Source organism: Puma concolor, chromosome C1 (genome assembly GCF_028749965.1).
Source record: "Puma concolor isolate L17-30 chromosome C1, mPumCon1.1.hap2, whole genome shotgun sequence".
Taxonomy (NCBI): Eukaryota; Metazoa; Chordata; class Mammalia; order Carnivora; family Felidae; genus Puma; species Puma concolor.
In genome coordinates, this window is record NC_141674.1 from 147,024,741 (window position 1) to 147,050,095 (window position 25,355).

The 25,355-nt window shown below is 38.7% G+C and overlaps 1 long non-coding RNA gene across 1 annotated transcript; it reads right to left on the bottom strand.

The window, feature by feature from the left end:
- Positions 1-8,283: 8,283 nt before the first annotated feature.
- LOC147578485 (uncharacterized) lies at positions 8,284-25,157 on the bottom strand. Its single transcript, XR_015254296.1, has 2 exons — positions 25,089-25,157; positions 8,284-8,551 (listed from the first exon to the last, which is right to left on the bottom strand). It is a non-coding gene; the product is annotated as an uncharacterized LOC147578485 (long non-coding RNA).
- Positions 25,158-25,355: the final 198 nt, after the last annotated feature.

A 25,355-nucleotide genomic window follows, 5' to 3' on the forward strand; every position in this document is an offset into this window, starting at 1 on the left:
ATGGTTTTAAGCTCCTGAATTTAAACCCTTCCTAAAAATATAAAATAAAATAAAATAAAATAAAATAAAATAAAATAAAATAAAATAAAATAAAATAATAAAATAAAATAAAACCCTTCCTGTTTGAAAGACCTAAAATGCTGTTTTCCTGACAAAACCCCAACTACTAACATCCGAGCTCTGAACTGCAGCTTACTTAGAATAAACACAAAATATTTTGCTTCCAAAAATTTTACAAGGTTCTCATTTCTATAATTAACAACCATGGGAAGAGTTAAATATTTTCCAAAGCAATATAAATAAATATGTATAAAGAGAAAAGTAAAACATTTAATATTTACTTATTCCCTCATTCATTCAACAAATATTTATTGAACACCAATTCTGTTGGAGATGCCATTACAATACTAGAAATGCAACATGAACAAGCTGGACGTTGCCTACCAACAAAGCTGATAGTAAGAGGAGAAAAAGACAAATATATAAGCAATTGAATAGAGAATAATGGTCTATGACAAGGGAAGTACAAGGTGCTACAGAAGAACACAAACTTAGCAGGATCAAGGAATGCTACTTGGACGAAGTTACATCTAAGCCAAGATCAAAAGCATAATGGGCATTACTAAGGCGTTTTGTAATTGGAAGAAATAATCCTTTTCTCCCCAAATCGCCTCACCTGCTACTTGGCCTCCTCCAACATCTACGAATTCCCACAGTACTCAGGCTATCTCCAACTTCTTTCCAAACAGACACCTCGAATGTAGAAAACGGGTCCCAAATTGCTTTTTGTTCTTGCTGCTGCTATAGTTGCTATTGCAATTACTTGAAATATATTATTGGCCAGCATAGGATTTTCAAAATTTCTGAAACCAAATGTCTTTATTCAGAATTCTGCAATTTACTACAGTCCTATTGTTTGGATTGAGTACTTCACACACTTATTTTGCCTACCAGGTGTCTCAGAGCATTTACTCATGAATCCTACTTAAAAAAAGGTCGGGGTGGGGGGGGGGGGCACCTGAGTGGCTCAGTCAGTTAAGCATCTGACTTCAGCTCAGGTCGTGATCTCAGGGTTAGTGGATTCGAGCCCCATGTCGGGCTCTGTACTGACAGCTCAGAGCCTGGATTCTGTGTCTCCCTCTCTCTCTGCCCCTCCCCCACTCAGACTCTGTCTCTCAAAAATGACTAAATGTAAAAAAAAAGAGTTATGTAGACTTAAGTCAGTCAAACTTGGGTTTAGAGCTCAGTTCAGCACTTAATACATTTGTAATCTTGGACAAAGTACTTAAATTACCTAGTCTTTTATTATTATTATTATTATTATTATTAATCTGTAAAGTGAATATAATGATATCTAATCTTGCACAGAAATAATACCTATGAAATGCCCAGCTCAATAGCCAACATTCTCTTCCTTCCTTCCTTCCTTCCTTCCTTCCTTCCTTCCTTCGTCCTTTTTTCTTTCTTTTTTTTTAATATAGGGCAGCATGTAATCATATTGCAATAATTATGTACTAGCCTTTTAGATATAAATTAAAACATTTTTTCCAGCTTGAATATGAGCTTATAACCAGCAAAGTCTCAAGATTTTCCACTTGAAACAATCTGTCAAATGGATCAAATAAGTGGGGAGACTCAGGCCCCGACTTACCCTTCTTCTGCCCTCAGAGGAATGTCTTCTCAGTTAACATGGTCCTCTTTTTTGAATTATTAATGGCAACAGGAAAAAATTCTTCCTGGTTAGATCAGTAAATCCAATTTTCTACTGCCCACTTCAAGCATTAAGTCAAGCTCCAAATAATGATAGCATTATATCAAAGTAATGGACAAAATAGTCTATATCATGCAAAATTAAAATGTGAATTAATTTCCAAAGAAAAAAATATTTTCAGTGGTATTAGTTCTTTCATTCTTATTGCCTACTGGGAATGAAGAGAACTGCTCTCAAATCATCTGATGGATTGGTCCCAGAACAAGCAGTAAGAGCTAATTCACCAATTAAGTTTTTAAAAATCCAAGGAACTGAGCACATGTCTAATAAAAAGAACATGGATCCCTGAAGGGAAGAAGAAGAAAGAGAAGGAGGAGGAGGAGGAGGAGGAGGAGGAGGAGGAGAGGCAGGACACTGGATCACACAAAGAAGGCTATGTGGTATAATGAATGAAACCTTGCATTCACTATAGGAGGAAGTGTGTTCCATTACCACATGACCTTGAAGGAGACACGTGCTGCTCATGTTCCAGGGTCTGAAGAGTATGATTGAATATAAATGATTCATCAAGAAATACTTAAGAAGACTCTGATATTTTGTTGATACTCTAAAAATGGCACAGTCTGCATTTTCATAATCTACATTGTTTTAGAAGGATTTATCATTATTGCTCACAGATTATGAGAACATAGGAGACAGGAACTACCCCTTTTCCAACTTTGTGCCCTGACAAATTTCCTAGAATAATGTTTTGAACACAGCATATGTATATCAAATTAAAGAAATCAAAAACCAGAGACAATTACACGGGTCCTAGCACATCTTTAAATGATGTAAGGTTTTGTCTATTGTCCATGTATTTGGACAATTATTGGGACCAAGGTATTTGTCCAGGGGATTCTTTTCAAGGTTGGGAAATATTTATTTTCTTTAAACAGGGTCCTAAGTAGCAAAGAAACAAAACAGGTCCCAGACTCTGGACCGTGGACAGCTAGGAAGTTACTGGGTGAAAAGTTGGAGGGGGCTACCACCACCTAAGAGAGTTACAGAAAAGATGAGTTTCAGGAAATGGAGTTGCCTTCAGGAATTCCAATGCGGGAAATGGCATGTCTGGGCAAGGGGGAGGGGAAGCCACAAGTGCTGTCATGAGGAAAGGTGCTGAAGGAGGGCTGTACTGTTTCTATGAAGAGTCATATGAAAACCACAAATGGCAAAGGATATAATGAAAATGAAATATAGGGGTGCCTGGGTGGCTCAGTTGGTTGAGTGACTTCAGCTCAGGTCATGATCTCATGGTTTGTGAGTTCCAGCCCCGCATGGGGCTTTGTGCTGACAGCTCAGAGTCTGGACCTTGCTTCGGATCCTATGTTTCTCTCTCTCTCTCTCTCTCTCTCTCTCTCTCTCTCTCTCTGTCCCTCCACAGCTCATGCTTTGTCTCTCTCTCAAAAATAAATTATTTTTTTTTAATGAAATGAAATATAAACACTACAGCTATCGACTTCTAGAATAATTTCCTCCAATGTTAGGCTGCAGAAATCCGCAACCTGGTGGATTCTTTAGAAGCAACTGTTCTACTCAAGTTACCATGAGATATTCATTCCCCAAAATAAATAAAAAGCCTGGATAAACAAAGCATCCTTTTCTCCACAGTAGTATCATCCAATGTTTCAGACGCAGGGAAGGAGGTATATGCACCAGGTTTCAGACAAGTTTGACCTCAGTCTACCAAAAGATAGAAACTATTTTTAAGATACATCAGAACATGGGTTTAATTGGGGGGGTTGGGGAGGGGGGGGGGGTTGGTTGTTTTGGTTGAGTTTAGTTTTTTATGTGACTGTCTCCTTCACTGTAGCAAGAATTCCTCAAAAGGGGTGGTTTTGATGCAGTCGTCCTTGTTTTTACAGCTCTTACCATGGTACCTGGCATAGAGAAGATATTCAATATACTTAGGTGGGTGGATGGGAAGGTAGATGAATGGCTAGGTAAATATTCATAACTGAGTTGTGGCAATTACGGGTACTTAGAAATATCCTTTAATGAAGAGAAATGGCTTACATTCTTTTTTTTTTTAATGTTTATTTATTTTTGAGACCAAGAGAGACACAGCGTTAGCAGGGGAGGGGCAGAGAGAGAGACACACACACACACACACAGAATCCGAAGCAGGCTCCAGGCTCTAAGCTGTCAGCACAGAACCAGACGCGGGGCTCAACCCACAAACTACGAGATCACGAGCTGAGCGGAAGTCAGACGTTTAACTGACTGAGCCACCCAGACGCCTCGAAATAGCTTACATTCTTAAGTTCCCAGGCAAACTTTTTTTTTTTTTTTTAAATATATGAAATTTATTGTCAAATTGGTTTCCATACAACAGCCAGTGCTCATCCCATAGGATGCCTAGGAGAGGGGTACCTGGGTGGCTCAGTCGATTGAGCGTCTGACTTCGGCTCAGGTCATGACCTCTCAGTCTGTGAGTTCGAGCCCCGTGTCAGCTCTGTGCTGACAGCTCAGAGCCTGGATCCTGCTTCCGATTCTGTTTCTCCCTTTCTCTCTGCCCTTCTCCCACTCATGCTCTGTCTTTCTCTCTGTCAAAAATAAATAAACATATTTTTTTTTAATGCCTAAGAGATTTTCCTTATTGGAAGATGAAAAGTTTTCTGATATCCAGACTAACCTACAAAATACCTTGGAGCCGGAGTTTTAACCTAAATACCAGAACATATGCACTGAAATGAAGGGACTAGAATATGATGAGTGTGTAGAATCTGTGAAAATGAACCAAAAAAATAGCAGTGCAGTTTTATCAAGGTTACACACAAAGTAATCCAACTGCAAATCTAAGGTATAACTAGAAACCTTAAGACCTCTGACTTGGGACCCCAATGCCCCCTCCCTTCACCAAGAATCTTTCAGTTCTCCCTTCCCTGAGAAAAACAGGATATTTAGGTTTAGTGATTGTCCTTACAAGAAAAACACATGGTGTAAGTTTCCTATCCTAAAAAATTTCTTCCTAGAAAAATAAAGTTAGCAGGAAACTAAATGTTCAATATGTCATGTGAAAGGACAAGATATATATATGAATACCTCGGCTCTTTTGTTGTGATTAACTTAAATGGGAAAAGCATTACACTTTATGCTTTTTAAAGCCTAAAATCGCCAAATTTTACTAAAGGGGAGACTGTGCGGGTCTTCACATGCACCTTTAAGTATTCACTGTCACGTGATCGCTACCCCAGCCACACTGTATGTGTCACTTAGATCCATCTTGCTTAACCTTGCTAACTAATTATGGTTACACACCAGAGACAATGAAGGAAGGAAATTATTCTAAAGAGCTAATCAAAATATAAAAGCCACATGTCATTAAAAATGCAAAATTAACACACAAATAGCTATTCTTAGAGTTGGAAAAAAATTGTTCTAAAGATAGTCATTTGCTTCACATTTCAAAGAAATATTACCGTGACCAGAGGAATGCCAGTAAAGAGATGTCTGTGACTGTAACACAAAGCAAAATGGTGCTTTTCTTAGGTGTCATGAATTATGGATTAATCTGTAAGATAACTATTTGAATGGATTTATTTCTTACCAACAGAAAGTGGTTTTCCTTCCTTGAGAATACTGCCATTCCATCCTGAAACTTTTTCAGGAGCTCATTGTTGTTGGGATTTTTACTTGTTTGTTACAGAGACACATTTTTAAGAATTATTTTCTCTTAATAGTGAACATAATCACTTTTCCTTTTATTTCAATGGTTGAAATATGTTCCCCTGTTGGTAAATGTGGCTCAAGAAAATGACTGACCTTTTCAAACAAAATTTATAATTTTAGAAATGTAAAACTTAACATTCTTTAGTAATCCAATATTAAAATACATTTAGGTTGATCTATAAAACGCTATGATTTCAACTATTCTTTTTTGAGTGTGCAATAGAGAAGCATTAACAATGCGTGTGGTTTAGAAAAATTCATTTATATAGCTGTTTGCCATGTCATGATGTATTTTAAACAAAAGAGGTACAGACAAAGGTATTGATTTTAGGGACTTAACTAAATAAACAGTATGTAAATTGTGTCTTTTTCTGTAAAATTAGATCAGGACACACATATTACACTGCCTTTTTCTATAAGAATGACAGCTATTGAATTTGGCAGACATTGGAATTTGGTTAAAGAGTTACAGACCTTTGATCTTTGGATTACAATTAAATGAAACCATTGCAAAAGGACAGGAGTGGGCCACCCAATTCCTCAAGTACACCACAGCAGCCAGGAGGCGTTATCGCTTAGTGAGATATGGACTACATTCGGTTCTCAGTCCCATGCCTGCTGGTAGATGATGAGGATGGCGTTCGTCAGAACGCACAGTAATACCACAAAAACACAATTTAGTGTTTTTCCTCCCCTTTGGTTTCGACTATATGTCCATGTGGATCTATTATACTTCCAAGTAGTGATATAATACCCTGGGGGGCAGTTGGCTCATATATATATTATATTATATATAGTATATATATGCTATATATATACTATATATATATGCTACATATATATAGCATAGTATAGTATATATATGTATATATATATATATATAGCATATGTATAGCTATATATATAGCATATGCATATGCTATATGTATATAGCATATGCATAGTATATATGTATATATATAGCATATATATAGTATATATATATGTATATATATAGCATATATATAGTATATATATATGTATATATACATAGCATAGTATATATATGCTATATATACTATAATATAATATATATAAATATATATTTTTTTCTTTCTTTCTTAAGACTCTATGTGGGATTAGTTTTAGAGTGAGTTGAGAGAAACACTGAAACTCGGGTTCAAATTCATTGGAGTTTTAAGGAAAACAAATGTAGGGAAAGAACTTAAGGTTAATGTTGCTCTAGTTACTTCCCCATTTATAGGAACATTTGTTTTGGGTTTTTTTGTTTGTTTGTTTTTCTTCTTTCTTTCCTTTTTTTTTTTTTTTAATAACACTCTCTTAATCAACCTGGCTGTTAATAAATTAATGTTCATAGTTATACCCAAGAGAGTCATTCCCTTCAAGTCTTTGCTTTTTAAGCTAAATTCTCCAAGTTACACACAATGCCATTGCATCATAATGACAACACTTGACCACTATTTTTAAGAGGAGATTTACTGATAACCTTTTGAATAAGAGGACTGCTCTGTTCCCTATTAATTCACATTCTTCTATAACTATTAGTGATTCTAGCAAAGGGTGCGTACCCTAACAAACTGACAATAAACAGTGACTTCGCAAATTTTCTTAATCCACAATTATGTATTCATAGCAACAAATGGGCAAGTTAGCTCTCTCTTAGGTCTTTTTATCCAGCCCACCAGATCTGTGTTCTTCTTTTTTTTTTTTTTTAAACCTTCTTTGTTATGTCATTCTGCAGACAGAGCTCAGGCTGTTTCCTGTCACCCACCGGAGCAAACTGCTCAACAGAAAGCACAGTTGGACAGCCCTTAATTAGTGCTACTTGGGGTAGTCAGTGTGTGAGCTTGTGTCAGCATCTCACTTAAACAGGAATAGAGCAGTGAGAATCAGCTGACGGTTTGAAATACGAGACACCAGGTCTTCCGCTTCCACCTACAGTCGTACATCGCACGCTGCACGCCTGTGAATGTTATGGAAAATGTTGGAAATGATGTTCTGTATGTAAATGGGAGTCAAATCATTCCATCACATTTTACAGGGTGTTTATCTCTTTAAGTTATCCAGTCCATGTTCTCCACTCAAAATCTAATGGGCAAAAATAAGCAAAATACAACTTGAAATCACTTGCTGACAATCATTTTTTTTAATTAACCAGACAGACCTGGCACAATTTTTAATATTAAAAAAAAAACACACACACACAGAGAATAGCAGTTTATAATTAGGTAAATGGAGCAATGGAATGCAATTAACTTAAAATCAAGGGAACACAAGCCTTGGGATTTGTATTTTATTTTTGCATTGGTTTTTAAATGTGCTAAAATGATCATTGAGTATGATGATATCATATATGTAATGTAAACAGAGATCAAATTATACCCAGGTAGACTACATCACTCGCCTACTTCTTGGCCAAAATCTGAGCGTGGGAGATGCTTTATAAACTTAGACTTCATATTGGCGAACATAAAGAAAGATTTACAGCTTGACAAATCTCGGGGCAGCATAAAAAAAACCTGAACACAGCACTTGACCATCTGCTTGCACCCCTAAAGTTAAGATGACCAGCTATTCTGATATTTTACTACAGTTTGATCTGTCCAGCCCAAACCAAAGTTCGACACAGAATCTGGTTCAGTTCTGTGATGGTGGGATTTTCTTTGTCGTAGAACAGACACTGTTTAGTCTGGGTGAAAAGCGAGATCAATATATTCTAAACCTATAACTTACTATAAACATAACCTCCCCCCAAAGTGTTTTAAATGAATATTTTTCTAGTGGCTAATAGAGTCCCTTTAGGTTACATGTGAAAGGAGTCTACCATGCATGTTTTCAGAGGGTAAACAATCACCACTTCCTTTTTTTTTTCTTTTTTTTTTTTTTTTTAATTTCTCTGGAAAGTAGCTCTCGTGCTTTACACAGTAGACATTTTTAGAAACTGTTTTTGCTTTTTGTTGTCGTGCAGTTCAGAGGTAAGGTGGCGTCTCAGGGCTGGTGGCAGTACAGCCTTCTTTATAAGGATGAATGAAGACGAAAAGCAAGACAAATAGAGGCGGATGAGACACTGCTTTATGTGATTCATGATAGCTTGCCGTAAGCCTGTTAGCCTCTGCCTGGCTCTCCTCCCTGAGAAAATAATGGATAGTTACGATGAGTACAGTGACACTGTCAAAGCATCAGGAATTGCTGATTATAGTGCTAAATATTGATCTCTGCTTCACATGTGTCAAAATTCTTTCTTCCCTTAATTAGAACTTCCCTAAGCACCATACAAGAACAAACTGAATATATCAGATCTCCGTGAAAGGGAGTGTGATACTAGAATATAATTGTGACCTCTTGTCTTCTCCTTTTCTCTTGAGTTCCTAGATGACTTCGACTGTCTCTCCTGCCCTTCCCAGCCCATGTGATCATCATGCTCATTTTTCCCAATCTAACCATAGGAAGATGTCTCCCAGCCTCCGCTTTTCATCATTCTGAGCCACGAGGGTAGTAGTCAGATGGCAGTGAGACTTAAAGTGCCAGAAGGTGCCTTTTTCTATTTGTTTGTTTCATGGTACACCGCACCAGGCAATGACCTGTGGCAACAATGTCATACAAAACGGAGACAGGTTCACCCAATCAAAGGGAGCTTGAAAATTAATACAGATCCCTTCATTTCTTCATGTGAGATCTGGGAAGGGCAATTTCAGGGTGCCATAGTCTGCCTGATTATCAGTCACATTCACTTTAAAAATCTTTTCAAGAAACTTTTGTTATGGAAATAATCCCGTTTTAGCTCCAAATTCCACCCTCAGCTGAAGCAGGGGAAAGCTCCCTACTAATCTGATATTACTATTCAATCAACTTCCATGTTCCGTACTCTAGCAGGAATGCTGGATAATGAAAGGTTGTGATATATGGTTTCAATTTGCACCGCAAACTGAGCACTTAACTCATTTATCTTAGTTTACCTGTAATACATTGTTATTTTTTAATCATGACACCATGCTACATTTGCCTTTAGTTTGATGTGCTTGATAAAATCAATATTTCATTAAAAGATTTTCAAAAACTGTTTGTTTCAAACACAGGGCCGATTGGCAGCTAGTTTCTTAGAAGCAACATCCGACCTGACTCTGGGAGCGCCACTCGCCCCACAAAGGCCTTGTGTGCAGGATCTTGGTCTGCAGGTACCTCCCTGGTAATAAAAGCCTCCCTCTTTTTGAACGGTTCAGACAGGAATCTCTGTCCCACACAGGGAAACCTCCCAGTGTCCTGCACGAATGCAGGTCCCTTCCCAACGCTGCCCGAGTCACCTGGCGACATCTCACCGCGGGGGCTCTGTGTCACTGGTAATGATCAGGTGAGCAAAGTGCAGAGAACGGAACGTTAAATTGGGCTGAAGAGCCTCAGACTGCAATGGAGAGGTGCCAGCATTTCAGATCTCGTGGTGCACGATGATGGCACCGAATGCCTGTTTGAATGTGGCAGAGTTTGTAAGTAGAGCTACTTACATGAGAAATGTTCACTAATGGCAACCGTCGACTTTTTCTCTCTCAGCTTAGGGATGTAGGAAGAAAAATGGTCATTGGGCTGTCTGGTTAAAACACACATTACCCATTTTCCTGAAGCCTTTCAGCTCACAGAAATAACGCTTTTGCCTGTTTTCCCCTCCGTGTTACACATAAAATACAAATTAATCACTCTAGATCAATATCCAGCTACCTTCACAGGCTACATTTATGCCCTTTGGAGAGAAATGTAGAATATGATAACTGAAGCCAATATAGCATCTCGGAATCGTTATTTAGCTATCATATAAATACAAGGAACGTGGTGAAATACAAGCTTATATTTGTAGATTTAAATAGTTTGTCCTATAAGATAATAAAAGTTGAAAATTTTCATTGATGAAACTACTTATATTTATTGAATTGTGTTCCTCCTACTTTAAGGCGACAGCAATTTTGTAAATACCAAAATCTGATGAGTGCATTGACAATTCCGTGTAGAGCTCTCCATCAAAAACAATCACAGGTCGAAATGACTAAATCGCCTTCTCCTTTGGTAATAATTGGATGGAACAGGATTTGTGAGGGCAGGTGTGCATAATACTGTATAGCCAATAGCATCTAAGGGCAATGAGCTTTTCTTTAATAACATCACAACTGTGTATCATCCAAAATCGGGAATAAATTAGTCATCCTTCTATGTATAAGAAATCTTCATGACAATTCACAGCTGAGGCAGATAGGAGATGGTCAGTAAAGAGTCTACCAGTCTTTAGTACTCAGATCCTTCCCGTGAATCTTAACCAAAAGAAGTAATAAATAAGTGGCACATACGAATAGTACCTTTAAATAAGCAAGTGAGCCTTCTTCAGCAACAAGCAACATTCTCTGGATATCAAAAATAATAACTGGTTTTGCAGCAATGCAGCATGGAAACACGAGGGTATAAGATATACTGTACTTTAAGCTCTGTTTGATGAATCTGAGCACAGTTCCTGGGGGATAGATTACTTTAAACCATGCTCTTTTACTTTCTAATCCTGACTTGATTTGATTTGTACTTTAATACAGCTGCCTGGCAATTCAACAGCAAATAGAGACTATTTATGTAATCAGATTGTAAGTAGTGGGACAAGAAGAAACTCTCTAGAACCTTTTTGGAAAATAGTTTGTTGTACTTTTTATTTATTGAACAGCAGGGCTCCGGGCTTTTCCAGTGCTCATTATAATTGGTTTTCTGCTTGAACTTTCAAAAACTGTCATGTCAATACTCAAACAGAATTTTTTTGCTTACTATATGGCTGTGGGCTCTATTTTCTCATGTGCAACTTGACAAAGTTTCTTGTAATACCTTAGAGGCAAAGTTCTAGAGTTTCTTTTGCTATTTAAGAAAAGTGGGCATTGGAGGGCTGTAGTGTTTTGCACACCGGCGTTCTTATTTTGCAAGTAAATGCTTTAGTGTAATATATGTTTCCTTTGGTGCTTACCTCTGCCAATTGCCGTGTCTCTATTGTTCTGGGGAGGGAGGTCCTCGGCTTTTGTTTTGCCAGCCCACAACAGGCTCTGAATTCTACTACCTTGAGGCACCCCCACGTGTAAGTAAGGTTGTTTTTCCGGCGGTACGTTCATGATCAGGCTTCATATGCGAATTGCTATTCGAAAAAAATATGCCCTTTCCCATAAGTGTCATTTCCGGTGCCACTACCAAAAGTGCAAACATGAACTCTGTATTGCCTCGCAACCCTCTTCCTTCAGAAGCTCTAAAAACTCACACAACCGGGGTGTCTGGGTGGCTCAGTCGGTTAAGCGTCCGACTTCAAGTCGGGTCATGATCTCACAGTTTGTGAGTTTGAGCCCCGGCATCGGGTTCTGTGCTGACAGCTCAGAGCTCAGAACCTGGAGCCTGCTTTGGACTCTGTGTCTGCTCCTTCCCTGTTCCCTCCCTGTATCTCTCGGTCTCTCAATAATAAATAAATGTTAAAAAAAATTTTTTTTTAATTAAAAAAAAAAAAAACTCACCCAACCACTGATGCACAACAAGAACATCAAATGAATGTAAGACAAAGTAAAACATTTGTCTAAATTGAAAATGAATGTTTAAACTCCATCCCTGGAAATAGCCTCTTTCGAGTAACATGAATATTTATATTTTTAAAGAGATTAGCCCTATCGTATTCTACTTTTTAACTAGCGTGAGGTCACTTGATTATTTATAACAATTTTTATGTGGCCAGCATGGAGATAATTGCAAGACATAGGATTTGTGCTGGAAACGAGTGCTCTGTATTTCGTTTTATTTCCTTTCTTTTTAAAATTTCATCCTATTTAAAGCAGTCATCTCTTAGGAAGTATGCGGTGAGTGAATATTTTCTCTTCATGTTAGAAATGCAGTACTACCGTTAAATAAACGAAGGCCATTGAATAACATCAAAAATGTGATAAAAACTCTTAGAGTATTAAAATAGTCTGTGCTTGGAGTGGCCAATAGCATTGCAGATAGAAGTTGACCTGTTTTAATGTTTCTCCCAATTATGTGACGACCTTCCTTAAAGAGTATTCAAGAGAGACACTGTGCTATCAAACTTCAACTTTGCATTTGATTTGGTTCCATTCTATCCTAATTTTGTGGTGGTAGTGATGGTTAAACATGTGATTACCAAGCCAGAAACCATTTTTCTCTCCAACCCAACCCAGGTGCTCTATTTTCAAACTCCAAATGTTCACTGACAAAGCAGCCATCCACAAACACAAGCTTAACTTTAAACTCAAAGAGAAATGCATCTGCAAGGAAAAATATGCATCATTGAAATGCTGTAGCTGCTGATCAGATTTGCGGCCAGTCTCAAGTGCGAGCCTCAGAAAGCTGACAGGGATGCAAGCTGTGGGTCCCCTTTACAGTGCACTTGTGCTCTTTGAACCCTTGCTTGAGAAAAAATGGACCACCTGGGGTGAAGGGGATCCTTATGCACCTTATGGAATGTATCTGTGCCGTGTAATGCCATACATTTAGAACTTTTCATATTCAGGGTCCAGAAAAAGATTTCCAAACCATGGCAGGCGGGGGGCGGGGGCAGCGGGGAACTGGGCTGTAGCTAAGAATAAAAAGATAGTTCAATATAATGAGGGTGTGATGGGTAATGAAATGTTTCAAAAGTTCCAGAAATGGAAAAATACCTGACAATGCTTACTCGAAACAATAATAGACATGGAGGCTCTTACTGGACTCTATCATTTATTTCAAATATTTAACTGGAGTGGATTTGTATATTTATACAATCATATCTGTGCAGGTAGTCATGTTTAACCACAGTATGACTTGCAGCTTGATCCTGGAAATATAAGTTTGCCGTGCTATCGTACAGGTTTAAGGTGACTATCAGAATCAAATAAAAATATGAAATCCATTAAATTCTTAGGGTAAAACTCATTCTCTGGATCTCAAATAGGAAATCGCTTGTGGGTGGCTGCTTTTTACTTTGATAAATTTATGTCTATGTTGTTCCCTTTATGAGTGAATGTATAACTTCTGTTACACGCAAACTGAAAAAAAATCTATCTTAATTCTTTGAAAAGCATACAGCGAAAGGTACATACACATTTATCCATATATTCATATTTACATTAGTACATGTAAATAAACTAACAAATCTGGTCTGCTGATTATTAGTAAAGAATTCATTTTGTGTTTTCCGTATGGAACATGCTCATCGCTTTTAGACACAATGTGATTGGATTATCTATTGTATTATCTGTTTTACCATCAGACTTGGGGATAGACTACTGTATTTGTTTCATCGCACGAAACAACCAGCTGAGATTTGCTGTCTCTGCACACTAAACTGAGAAGACAGATCTGATTCTCTGTCTTTAGCTCCCAAAACTACATCAAGGCTACTCTTTTAGTCAACTTGGAAATTTATATACTATACACTAACCCTCCTTTAATATCCTCTCCCTCTTTCCTCTGGGCATTTATTGCTGTTCTTTCTAGTTCAGTAACCAGTGAGCAGAAGGTTCATTAAAACTAATTGAATTGGAAACTTGTCTGCCCTGGGAAATATTAACTCTTTGTTGTTATCCGTAGGAAAGTCCTTTTGTTATGTTCCTTTGAATTGAATTATTGGATCTGAATGTTACAAACGCTGCGTTAAAAGTGATTTCCATCTTTTTGATGGTCTAGACAGCAAGTTTCGGGAAAATGTCCTTATATTGGGTTGGATTGCACAAAATAAAGCAGCATCTTATTCAATGGTGTAAACAAACAGTGGTATTGCACACTGCTCAGAAACTGGAACGATGTTGCCCTGTTAACTCTTGGAGTGCTCCCAGTCGCTGCTACACGGGCTGGAAATTAAAAAAAGAAAAAAAAGAAGAAGAAGAAGAAGAAGAAGAAGAAGAAGAAGAGGTTTCCCTTATGGCTCATTCTCACTTGGTAAAACAACACAACTGCAGGTTAGCAAGTCGATGTTCATGGAATATAGATTATCCAAGAACATTAAGCCCACAACTGCTGCCATTCTAACCATTTGAAAAAATGTCAAAATGAAAAGATGATAATTATTCTTAATGATATAGGGAAACTCACTCTAACTCATCATTTGTAATCATTGGGAAATTGTGTTGAAAAAAATGCGTTTGAAATAAGGGTTTAGGAGGCTCTGTGTGTTCTGGAATTGTTTCGAGCCGAGAAATATTGACAAACTTGGGAACATGTGATAATAGTCACAGTGGTAGATTTTTGCCAGCTTTAAAAATCAATCGGAAATAACAGGCAACCCACGGTTGCTAATAAAAGTAAATATTTATGACTGATTTGACTGTGCTTCAATACCAGTCAATCACTTTCCAAAGAATCTTTGCAATTCATTAACCTCTTTTTACTGGTCTTGTCCCTGTTGGAATTAGCCATTAAAAAAGAATAAGGGAGGGGGGTTTGATTTTTCTGTTCTCATCATTCATAGCTTATTTGTCCCTTCCCTTCATTCCCATACATTGCGGCTAAATTGATTGTCTGTTTAGTCATATGAATGATAAAGTAGCAGTGCCAGCAAGATTGAAAGCCTCCATTAATTTCTGAGGAAGGTGAGTTCCTGTGCTTCAACCACGACTGAAAACAAACCTACTTCCCCTAGTGTCTCCTCTCACTACTAAGTCCTGTTGTGATAGATTCCGTGGAACTGTCAGACTTCCTGTTTGGAGTTCTCCCTGGGCAAACTTTAATTTTCTTTTCGTCTTTATTTTTGAGAGCAAGAGACAGGGACAGAGACAGAGCACAAGCGGGGGAGGGGTAAAAAGAGAGGGAGTCACAGAATCCGAAGCAGGCTCCAGGTTCTGAACCGTCAGCTCAGAGCCCGATGTGGGCTCGAACCACATGAAGTGTGAGATCGTGACCTGAGCCGAAGTTTGAAGTTCGCTGCTTACCTGACTCAGTCACCCAGGCGCCACTCCCGTGGCAAACTTTAAATAAATAAATAAATAAATAAATAAATAAATAAATAAATAAATAACAGATATTTATTATAACCATCTCAAAACGGTTCTGGGTTTCCTTCTGTGTTTCCAGCCTGGCTGCAATCTTTATGTACAAAACACTAACATCTATCTGCAAATTTTTATTTAAACATTAAAAACAATACTTAACACGGATTTTTTTTTTAAAGATGCTACAAAATTCCATTCATTCAGTAACCAGCAGACTCAGAGGCAAATCTTTAATGCAGTGAGACGTCTTGCTTTATGAAAGGAGCTTTTTAGAGCTCTCCCATGGCACAGTTTTAGATTTCTGAGCTCTGAGTTTAAAAATAATAGCACTACACCTTCCTGATTTTTTTTTTTACTTCTTAAAATATTCATAAAATCATAACCATCTAAAATTATCTATAGCAACTGTGTTTCCTTACAGAGGTATTCTGTGATGTATTACAGAGCTACTTTAAGTTGCTTTAATTGCCGTTGTAAGTACATATTTTGTCACTGAATTAACAGACTGAGCAGACGTGTAAAACCCGCATAACTTACCAGTATGTGTAAGTTAAAGCCACCTCTAGGTAGCCTTAAATTATAATCCTCTATGGAGATAGATTTTTTTTTAACCCTTCCGATGGTATGTGTGTATTGTCTCCCCCCATATTTCCATGGGACTTTGTTTTTTATAATGGCAGCTAACATTTGTTGAGCTAGAAGCCTTGTGTGGTAGGTACTGTGTTTTAAAAAGGGAACTTTGACATAATTTATCAGACTTCATCTTCTCAATGACTCCATGAGGAAGATCCCATTTTTTTTTAATTTTTTTTAATGTTTATTTATTTTTGAGACAGAGAGAGAGCATGAACGGGGGAGGGTCAGAGAGAGAGGGAGACACAGAATCCGAAACAGGCTCCAGGCTCTGAGCTGTCAGCACAGAGCCCGATGAGGGCTCAAACTCACGGACTGAGAGATCATGACCTTAGCCGAAGTCAGTCGCCCAACCGACCAGGCGCCCCAGAAGATCCCATTTTAACTGCAAGTTCTCAGATGAGAAAACTGAGGCTTCTCGAGATTAAATAATCTTTCCCAAATCGTATGCATGTTTAGCCATAAAAACTGAATTTGCACAACATTCTGAAGCCAGAGCCCATGTTCTAGATGCTATACCTCACCTTTATTGGACCATTCAGCATGATCCACCTTGCACAAGAAATGCTTGCAGATCTGTCTGTTTCCCCATCCCAGATGATAATATCCCCCCAAGCACTGTGAGCACCAACTATGCCTCAGCTTGGCACTTTGCATATGGTGGGTGCTTTTGAATCACCAGAATGTGCATATGAGACAGGAACAAATTCTAATTACTGTTCTTGGTTTTCTTCCTTTGTTAGGGTTCCAGGTGCTATACAAGGTATAACACTGCAAAGGCTAATTCAGAGAAGGGTGTAGAACTACACATACACACACCAACACATAAGATGGGCATAATTAATACATGTGGCACAGCCAGCGATACAGAAGTAGCAGGTTTTTAAAGCCCTGTTCCCAAGCCTACCCGGTTACCTTAGAGTTCTAAGTGTGGCCTGTGGCTTAGGATCCGATAAGGTACCATTGTTCTTGCATGAAAAGGAAAAAGCCTAAGTTATTAATCTCGTCCACACTGGCATTTTGGTGTCCCATATGAGCCAAGATCTTGAAAGTCTCATCATCAGCCTTTTGATGGAGAGTTAGCACCATTGAAGTCAATTATTAATGGAACACGTCCAGATTTTCTAGTCTTAGGTGGTAGAGTTTGGTGCTTGGCAGTCCCACGTTCGGAAACCTTCAGTACAGAAGACTAACCTTCTATTGTTCTCCACAATGGATGCACACAGGACATCATCTTCTCATGCTTCCATTAGAGTAAAGCAGGGACTCATTATGTGCAGCAGCTAATCAAAAGCATTAGACCTAGTATGGGCACCACGTGCATTCTAGGAAATTGGATAAAAAGATGCCTTCAAGGAAGGTAATAAAAATACCAATGACACACGCACATCCCATTTGTGGCAAGAATGGAAAGAAAGGAGGGTAATTTCCTCATAGATATGGGCCTAATGCAGAAAGTCCATGGTTTTATTTTTATTTGATAGGATTTACTTGTCTTTTCAAATATTATCCATTCCATAAAAAAAGGAACTATGATTTCCTCAAAGAAGACTTCTGCAAATGGGTACCAGATTACTCAAAGGATGTAAAGGGAAAATGGGGGCAAAGCAACCAGAAAAAGATGGCACTGTGAAGCCGCATCTTCTAAACCACTGTGCTTGGGAAGAGGAAAGTGCACTAAGAGCAGAAATGGTAAAGGCAAGAGGCCAGAGTGTTCTGGTTTTCCATTAAAGGTTAGAATGTTAACCAACAATTTATATGCTGGCTTTTTAAAAAGGAGTATTGGGATGCCTGGGTGGCTCGGTCGGTTGAGCATCCGACTTCGGCTCAGGTCACGATCGCATGGCTTGTGGCTTCGAGCCCCATGTCGGGCTCTGTGCTGACAGCTCAGAGCCTGGAGCCTGCTTCGGATTCTGTGTCTCCCTCTCTCTCTGCCCCTCCCCCACTTGTGCACTGTCTCTCTCTGTCTCTCAAAAACTAATAAATGTAAAAAAAAAAAAAAGGGTATTGAAAAGAGTATAAAATAATCATTAAACTAAAAGAATTACATAGTGTGCTGATGTTTAATATTTTCTCTGGTGTTAAATTATTTTTTCTCATTATTTTAAGAATGTTTTTAATACCTTACAGAAAATGTTTTAATGTTTATTTTAAGAAATTAATAATATTTTACATCTGGAGATAAATGTAATAAATTCACAAAAGTTATACTATTTTGGGGGGCAGCTGGGTGGCCCTGTCGGTTAAGTGTCCAACTTCAGTTCAGGTCATTATCTCACAGTTCGTGAATTCGAGCCCCACACCAGGCTCTCTGTGGTCATCACAGAGCCCACTTCATATCTTCTGTCTCCCTCTCTCTGTCCCTCTCTCTCTCTCTCCCTCTATCTATCTCTGTCTCTCAAAACTAAACATTAAATTTTTTTTAAGTTATACTATGTTATTTATTTTAGCACTGAAATATTTTACTAGGGAATATATCCATAGATACATTATTTACCTAAAAGACCAACAATTCTTTTTCAAACTCAAAGTCTAGCGTAACTCTCTTTGACAATGTTGACAAAATACCCTTGAAAAGAGCAACACCGTGACAGGTAGTTAAACTTGTACATTGGTAATAGGATGACGGGAAAGAAAGTCCAAAGCAATGAAGCCAACAGTTTGATGATATAAGGTTCCATGAGGGTTGTCTACTCATAAGATGTCCCATGTTAGTGGTTCCACAAAGAAGCTCGAGGGGCTCCTGGGTGGCTCAGTCGAATAAGCGCCCAGTTTCAGCTCAGGTCATGATCTCACAGCTCGTGAGTTCAAGCCCTGCATGGGGCTCTGTGCCGACAGCTCAGAGCCTGGAGCCTGCTTCAGATTCTGTGTCCCTCCCTCGCTCTACCCCTCCCCTGCTCATGCTCTGTCTCTCCCTCTCTCTCAAGAATAAATAAACATTAAAAAGAAGAAGAAGAAGAAGAAGAAGAAGAAGAAGAAGCAGCAGCAGCAGCTCGAGTTCATTTGGCAAGTGGAAGCCTCCAGGGAACCGTTTTTGCATCAAACAGGATTAAAAAACATTGAGGTCCTGGTAATCGCTATCTTGAGCAAGATTTATAGCACTTCAGAAGTCCTAGGTCAGATACCTCTGCCTTCAAGTCTGTTCATCCTTGCATGCTAGCCCCAAGGAGACTTTGCCTACATGCTTTCTTCGAGAAGCAAATAACTTTGATTTTCATGGGGTTCCACCCGACACTTGTCTTTCTACTCTACAATATTCAAATCACTAAAGTCACTCGTTAATGTGGGTTTGCAAACTGCTTTTGTGTTTACCCCTTCTTTTTAATTTTTTTAACGTTTATTTTATTTTTGAGAGAGAAAGAGAGCACTAGCGAGAGAGGGGCAGAGAGAGAGGGAGACACAGAATCTGAAACAGGCTCCAGGCTTTGAGCTGTCAGCACAGACAGGGGCTCGAACCCACAAACCATGAGATCATGACCTGAGGTAAAGTTGGACGCTTAACTGACTGAGCCACCCAGATGCCCCTACCCCCTTTTCTTTTCAGATACTATACTCTTAAGTGGAGAGCAGTTTTTAATTTCATAATTTACAACGGTTTTCAAAATAGTAGTAAAGAGCAATTCTATCCCAAAAGCTTTTTGCCAAGAAGTTTTAAAAATGAATGATATGGGATGCCTTATGTATTTAAAGATCTTTAAATTATTTTGAAATATGCCTGAATTGGCACTTGAATATCTAGAAACGACAGGTGGTACCAAATGAAAATTTTTGTGACCTACTACATGTCAAACCAATTAATAATGATTCCCCCAACATCAGTAACTAACTCAGATGCCTAATATTGAAATCCTGAGGAGGATTTAAAAACATAGCTTTAGAGAAGTCATGTAACCTCTTTAGATCTCCGTTTTGTCGTCTGAAAATGAAACGCCTGAATGATTTGATCTCCTTAAATCCCTAACAATCGCAAACACTTTGACATAAATTTCCACAGAGAAGGAAGGAGGAGGACTTGAGCTACCAAGCGGGCAGGTGAAAAGGGAAGATTGGAAAGGTCACTGATGACAAAACTCATAATTTGGTGCTAAGACTTGGCCTGGTAAACAGTGCTGAAAACTGGTAAATGTTCTGAGATTATCTTCAAGATTAGGAGCCAGAGTCAATCAAAAGGATTAATTTTTGTAAGTTTGAAGGCCCCTAAAAAGAGGCTAGAAATTCAACCCACTGATCTTGAGACCCCCTGTTGCCCCATGATGGTATCTGTCTCCGAGGAGGGGGCCCACACCCGACCTTTTGTGGAGGAATCTTCCCTGCATGCCTCTCTCCGCTAGCCAAAGTATAACCTTTGAATTTTAGGAGAAACAGGACCTCTGGCCTTAAACGAGCCATCTTGAGAGCCCAGCCACAGATTTCTGCAGCCTGCAGCAACTTCTCACACAGACAGTAAGCCCCTCGTTAATGCCTCTTTGTACATGGCGGGAGCAAACTTGGTTTGAAATGTTTACAAAAGGGTAACTTTTTCTTAATCCCCCTTATCCCTTTCAACTCATAATATGGAAGTAAAGAACCTTGACTTTGTGAGGTTCACTCAGGAAGTGATAGAAACACAGCAATCCATTCATAGATCTATCGTAGAAAGTTGTATGACCTTTAACTCCTGGGAAGATTTTTGCCAAAGCCGAAGTCATCTAGAATTTCTCTCTTCAGTGCATTTCATAAAGGTAATCTTGTTTTTCCCTCTTCTCCTCCTACCCTGCCAGAGACTCTGCTGGTCTCTTTGGATCATTTTTCTGAAATATTGAGTGCTTCCTTCAGTTTCCTTGAGAGGAAAGATGGACATTGCAATAAAAAGTCATGTTCGAGAGATTTCTTCTTTAATATACTTTGGTGAGCTCTAGATAAATTTCTCTCTCCCTTTTTAAATATGTTTATTACCTGCTGCCATCCATGTAATTAACAGATGGCATTTTTGCATTGTTATAGTAGAACTCTCAAAGATCATTCCTTCCTATTCTCTGTTATTGGGAATCATTATCAACATTTACTAAACATTAAGGTTGGAAAAGTCCTGAGACATCATAAAGTATAACCCTTAATTTTCAAAGAAGAAACTGAAACTCAGAGAAGTTAATGGACATCCAAGATTGTTAATAACCAAAGACTCGATCTTTCGACTCCCTAGTTGAGTGCTATTTCATTACAATAAAATGCTCCATGTTAGGTGAGGTCATGGATTGCCCAAGCTGATAGAGAGCTTAGAGATGAACCGAAGAAAGAAGCTAAGGACTCCCCGGAGTCCTTCAGGGCCCCTTTGCTCATCACCTGGAAAAATCTATCCGACTGGATGAGAAGATACAGACCTTGAGAAGAAGATGGCACAAGACGACCAAAGGAGACCTGCTTCATAATCTATATTAGCCCTAACATTCCCACAACTCATCTCTTTCTTCATGTGCCTTCACTGTAAAAGAGCATTTAATTGAGTTGTTGGATTTCTAGTACAGTGAGGGCCAAGAAGGTGGAGATCTTTAAGGCAAGTGATGCCTTAAGATGCTTCAGCCCATGTCGTGTATACCACAGCTCACTTCATCTCTGTGAAAGACATACTTGAGTGTAATCATAACTTCCTTCCCAACCCTGAGCCATGCCAGTAGCTAGCTAGCTAGCTTGAGAGAGAGAGAGAGAGAGAAAGAGAGAGAGAGAGAGAGAGAGAAAACAATCAAAGTCAATATTGTTAATGCTGATATAGGAATTGTGACTGCCTCCAGGTAAATGGCTAGAGACAAAACTTAACTTTTTATTAGGCCCTTATAATGTTTCCAAAGTGCAAGTGGTTTATCGTATACAACTGATTTCTATTCCTAGTATGAATTCTGCTTTCTCATTCTTCCTTTGATGACTATAGCTACTTTCGTTCGTTGAGACAAAGAATATACATTAATTACCATACGCCACTAAGTTCAGTAGTGGATCCTGGAGTGCAAGTTTGAACAAGACAGACATGATCTTTGACATGTTTGTTAGAAAGTGGAATTTCAGGGTGGTAAGAAAGCATATCTTATGGAGGAGAAAACTACCAGAGACTTAAGGAAGACCTCCCTAAAGAAGCAACATTTAAGCAAAACTTAGAATTAATAAGAGTTGGTGAGTCACTGAGCAGGAGGAAGTGTTCTGAGCAAACGGAGCAGCATCCATAGAAGCCCTGAAACCAATGTGAGAGTGGTGTATTTAAAGAACTTGAAAAGATCAATACAATTGGAACAGCAGGAATGACACTGAAACACCCATGGATTACGATTACCCGGGAGAAATAGTTTTAAAAGAGAAAAGAACCTAGATGTGCAATTGGAATCAACTGTGCTGATTTTGCTACATGGAGCCATCCCGGTGGCCAGTGCACAAGTGCTGGCACCCCACAAGGGCACAGGTGCAGCCCGCCCCCCCATCTCAGCTGACACCTTCTATGGGAGACTTCTGTGGATCAACCTCTTCCAACCTAGTAGGTAGGCTTCCTCCCTGCTTCTTGCAGCGGGATCACTCATCCAGTCCTTGTAGGTGTGCCTTCAGCCAATCGGATGAGGTCTGGCCACTTTGTACAGACTGCCGTGGGCCAGAAGTACAAACCAGTCTGTGCCACAGCACACTGTGCTGTGGGTCTCTTCTCTCTACCTGACATTTCTTTCTGTCTTCTCCTCTTGCCCAAGTAGTCACGGAGATCACATTAATAGGAGTTTGAAGAGGACCAGGATGGCAATCTTTGTTTCTCTTAGGCACCTCCAATTTCTACAAGTATGTTGAAGGTCCCTCACTTAACGTAGACGAAGAATACTTCCCTTCCCTTTTGTATAAGAAGAGAAAAAGAATAAAAACCTCAACTGTCTCTCCTCCTCAGATTAATGAATGACACCACTTCCCCAGATGTCATTCCTCAGCTCTGTGCCCTCCCTTCTCTGTCTTCCTGTCATAGATAGTCCTCTGCTTAGAAATTAGGAAAAGAGAGAAGTTATGCACACATAATCCATGAAGTGTAAGGAAAGTTCTGATTATAGAAATAGATTTTTTTCCTATCGCCATCTCCCACTGGTCTATTACCAAACGGTGAATTTATCAAATGTGTATCTTTAAATCCTCAAACTCTGCAGGAGGTGGCACTTGACAATAAGCTGTTCCTTTAAGATCTCTTGCCTCACCGACCTCAGAGATCCACGCTCAGCCATTTTAAAGCAATCTTGATTCCAGAAGATGTTGATCCCTGGAATTAGTTTCTTTTTTAACTCCCCTTCTGCCCCCTCATTTGCCTCTGATGTTTCCTGACTTTGATGTGTCTTCAGGATTCCAATTCTGGTGTCCATGCCATTCTGCTCCTGGAGCCTTCTGTCCTGACACCCTGTAATTGAACTTGGCTTAACCCTCCAACTTTTCCCCTGCCGGGGCATCATGTTGCTCTCCTCTTTCCCTGGTACTGGCCCCCAGGATATCTCATTTGTATTTTAATGGTGCAAATTCTTGATATTAATCTTCAATCCTAGGACACAAAAAACTCTTTGGGTTTTCCCAAATCATAGCATTGTGCAGTTTTCATTTTATGTGTTTTTAATTAAAAAGGAATGGCCATAATATTAAATAGCAAACTATTTTTCTGATAGAGATTTTCTATTAAACTTTGATAGATTTTTCTGTAAACAAAACATGTAATAACAATTGCATGACTTGTTAATATTATGAAACAATATATATTATGAAATTCAATAACATATAAAAATGATTTCCACATGATATAAACATTCGATAATTCAAAACAATAAAAGAAATTAGTAGCACAAAAATTCCAATAAAAACCTATTTAAAAACTTTTTAAATACCGTCAAGAGTTAATATTTTAAGAGCCACTACTCTTACAATGAAATTTGAAACATACAAAGCATTAATTACCCTATCCAATAGTCGTGACCTTTGTTCCATGACAAATATTAAAGATGTAGAAAAGCTTCTTTCATTTTGCAATGCTAAGAGTGCATCCAAAAGTACTTTCAAGCTGGGTGTCAGGGTGCAAATTACTCCATATGAACTAATTCCTTTTTGAACAATGAAAATATTTTGTCTGCTTGCTCCGATTCTGGTTTTGCTGTTGAAATCGATATTGCTTTTGCTAACTTAGATTTTAGATTGGTTTTTGACTTCTTATCTGAGTATTGAATTCCCTTCTTTACCTGGTATTTTTTCTATTAAAGTACGTACAAAGAACTGTAGCCTCTGGCAAATATTCAAATGCTGGAAAACCGTAGTGAACGATATTGGGTAGATTTCAAATAAGGCAACATTCAAATCACCTAGCAAAGTTAACAGCACTATACAGACTCACATGGTGAAATTTCCAATTTAAAGAGTTACTGTCTTTCAAAACTTCTTATGTCATGGAAGACCACTCATAGGGTTTGTATAAAATATATTATGTGCCTGGACTTACTAATATTTGTTTAATGTGAAAGAATGGCTACAGCAGCAACAGACAGGGCCACAAACACACACTTATAACCAGGCAACAACTATAAGCAAGACTGACTGATTAGGTGGTGACCACTTCTTTCCTCCTTGCCCCCACTGCAGTTTCTGGAGTTTCAACTCCCTTGTCAGTGTTTTCTGCTCTTGCTTTGGATTTAACATCAGTGGATTCCTTAAACCAGTAGCTTCTTTAATTCTCACAGGAGAATTATAACGCCTCTTCCCATTTCTCTGAATTCTCAACTGATTTTTCTGAAGATTGAAGATTCAAAAAAGATAAATTGCCTGAGAAACATCTGGAAGAAATTCCTTCCTGGAAATTAGGTCTCCTTGTGGCCCAACGCATAATTAATTCGTGTCAAAATTTAAGTGATATAATGAAATACAGAGTTTTGTTTTCTAGTAAATGGCATTTGCTAAGTAGATATAATATTTTATACAATATATATATATTCACAAATCAAATAATCCAGTTTTGGACATAAAAACATACACCTCCCAAACTCTTTCATGTCATAAGACACATAGAAAGTGTCCGTATCTGCAGTACTTACTGGAGTACTCGGAGGAGGCTGTCCAGTGACATCTTCCACCCTGAGCCTGTCCAACCTCCTTGGAGTTTGAAGAGATCAAAATCTCAGCAGCCACTCAGCCAGCCCTACCTACCATGTGACCTGGGTATTTGCCCATATCAGGAGACCCATGACACTGACAGATCCCTGTGACCAAACTAAGGTAGGCAGACTCCTCATACTCAGAACCGAGCTCAGGGCACCGAGAGACAAACCAACAGTGTGAAGAGGCAGAAAGGTGGTGATTTG